The 2,953-nt window shown below is 45.6% G+C and overlaps 1 pseudogene; it reads right to left on the bottom strand.

Moving 5' to 3' along the window:
- Nucleotides 1–798: 798 nt before the first annotated feature.
- On the bottom strand, nucleotides 799–2,723 carry LOC138142437 (eukaryotic translation initiation factor 4B pseudogene; annotated as a pseudogene).
- Between the last annotated feature and the right edge of the window lie 230 nt (nucleotides 2,724–2,953).

Below are 2,953 nucleotides of genomic sequence, written 5' to 3'. Positions count from 1 at the left end.
TATCTATGCATTTTTAAAAGACAGACTAGATATATTCCTTTGGGTTCCAATTACCTGGCTAACTGGTCTAAGTTCCAAAATATTTTAGACCCTAACTCTAAAATTTTTCGTGCTAAAAGAACTTTCTCCATAAAATAACATATTTTTTTAAGTTATGTATAATATAAACCCTGGATGCTGAAAGTGATCCCTCCATTTACCCTTTCTTTCCCTCTCTTTCCATGACTAGGTCTGTGGATTTACAGTCTTCCTACAATAACAGATGCTTAGGCATTGAACTCTCAAGTTATGAAATGTATGACATGACACATTCTTCCTCTTATATGAAACTGGTAGCACTGAAACTGAGAACTCCAGCTAAAGTATGGTATTTGGCAGCAGCAAGAATAGCCAAGGAGAAAGAGAGAGATAGTCATAGAGACTGTGGAAATCATCCCCAGTGAAGTCACCAGACATCAGCATCTCTGTTGGACCAGAGTCACAATTCATCTTTCCACAGCACTGACTCACATGTTTCCTATGTGTGTACTGCTGTGAATGTGCCCTGGTCGAATGTCTTCAACACCTGCTCCCCTTAATGAGTACTCCCTAGGACTGCTTACTTCTCTAACTCATGATTTGAGAATTTGGGGAAGTTATGCCCCAGATTTAAGGGAAGGGATTATGAAATGGAAGATATTCAATTACTAGCTTTTTTACCTTTCTGTTGTTTCATTTAAATGACTTTGTTTAGAACCATCTCTACCTCCAAGCTGACTAATAAAAGTAAGCATGTCACAAAGGTTGATAAATCGGAAGTTTGTTTTTTTTCCAGGAGATGGTGAGTTTTATTTTGTCTTGTCTGGATAGAGGTTTGATTTGCTCTCGAATGTTGCAGGTTGGTGAGAGACGGGGAGAAAGCACAGACGTGGAGGTTTATTCGTTGTAATCTTCGCCCTCATTTTCATCTTCACCATCAACAGAGAGAGCTGCGTGCTTGCTTGCAGAACTGAATTTAGAGGCCGGATTTTCTTCAGGTTTCTTTGGCTCAGATGCAGGTCTTGAATCTTGATCTCTTCTGCCATCTTTCCTATCAGAATCCTTCCAGTGGTCTTTACTTCCTCCATCCACTGGACCACGGCTGGAGTTCCCACTTTGGCCTTTCAGCACACTCACCCCATCTACCTTATTCTCATCTTTCCTCGAAATATTAGCTGGTCCTTCCTCAGACTGCTGGGATGTTACCTTTCCTCCACCACTTATGGGAGACTGCTGCTCTGAGGAGTCTGAGCTCTGTGATCGGGCAGGAGGATTGGAGCTCCGTTTCACCCAGGCGTTTTCCTTTGGTGGGGGTGCAGGCATCACCTTTAAGGGAAGCTGATCTGATTTAGAAGGCTTTGAAGTTGGAGACTGAGAGTCCTCTTCCTTGTTGAATGTTTCATTTTCTAGGTATTTCTCACTCTCCCTCCTTCGTGTGTTTCTGCCAGATGGAGCTTCCGGTCCTTGACCCTTCCTGAGTTTCCTCACTTCGCCAACCCCGGCCGTCTTTCTAGTTTCGGCTCCTCCAGCTGACGCTGTAGCTTCTCTTGCTCCTTTTGTAGTCGTTCCTCCACTTCTCGTTCCCTAGCAGCTGTGTCCACTGGCTTTGCTCCCCCAAAGATGGAGGCAGCTCGGCTAGACTGCGAGGTGCTAGCTGATGAATCTTCATCTTTGGGGGCACTCTGGGCCTTCAGATTCAGCTGGGGTCTTTGGGCGGGGGGACCTCTGTCTTCACGCCTAAAATCATCTCGGCTGTAATCATCTCTTGAGTTCCATGACCGATCATCTCATCTATCATATGTGTCTTCATAGCAATCTCCTCCTCCTCTGTAATCATCATCCTGACGGTACCCACTGCCAAATGCTCTTCTGCCACGGCCTGTCCTAGAATCAAAGCCTCTAACAGAGTCTCTGCTGCCCCTGTCATCATATCGATCCCGGCCTCCATACCGGTCCATGTCCCGCCGGGGACCATCACGGTACAGGTCTGAATCTTAACGATCACCATACTTGTCTCCAAAGCTATCATCACCCCTTCGAGGAGGATCCTCATCAAAGTTGTCTGTGGCAGGGCGAGCCCTCCAGTCTGTGTCGGTTTCGTCAGAATACCGATTTCGATTCAGATCACGGCCAAAGGAAAGATCACAGGTCTTTATCCTGTGCTTGATCAGCAACATCCACTCGTATTCTTCTGTTGCCTATAGCCTCTTCATTCAGGCTCAAAGCGCTGAGCAGTGGTCAAGTCCTCAAACTCAGCATAACCAAAACCTTTCAACCTCTCTGGATGGCTGGGTTCCCGTGGCAAACGTACTGCACTGATACTCAATCCTCTAAAGAACTCCTTGATGGAATCCTCTGTCACATCATAGGGCAGGTTCCCTAGAAAAGCAGTGTAGGGTGGCAACTTGGGAAGACGGCTCCGGTCAATATTGGGTTCCCGAGCAGCCCGTGGAGCAGTGGGCAGGATGGAACGGTCAATTGGAGGTGCCCTGTACATATCGTCGTCATTACTATGCCAAGTGGTGGAAACATCTCCCTCCAGGTCATCAGTTTCATCAGCCCAGATGACTGGTTTGGGCACAAAGGTGCTTCCTCCACCACTGGTGCCACCATCCTCAGCAAGGAAGTCTGTCAAGGTGAGGATCTTCCCCTTCTTATTCTTCTTTTTAGCTGAAGCCGCCATGTTGGGAGAGGGAGAGAGAACGCCTAAATCGAAGTTTTAAATCAATGTGTTTTTATCCACATAGAGTATTACCTTGAACCTAAAATCGCCTTTCTGTGGATTAGTTAAGAGGAAAGTGTGCTCTAAATTATAGAAATAGGAATGGACATACATATTCTCACTACTTTCATGGTAATATATACAGAATAGGTTTACTTGCCTATAGCACAAGAGTATAAACTGAGATATTAAGGGAAATTTGTGCAGCTATGT

The sequence above is a fragment of the Petaurus breviceps genome, unplaced genomic scaffold, assembly GCF_028583685.1.
Source record: "Petaurus breviceps papuanus isolate PSGF00001 unplaced genomic scaffold, PetGlider_PUasm1.0 90579, whole genome shotgun sequence".
NCBI lineage: Eukaryota > Metazoa > Chordata > Mammalia > Diprotodontia > Petauridae > Petaurus > Petaurus breviceps.
The sequence above is the reverse complement of the archived record's forward strand: the minus strand, read 5'-3'. Positions and strand labels throughout refer to the sequence as shown.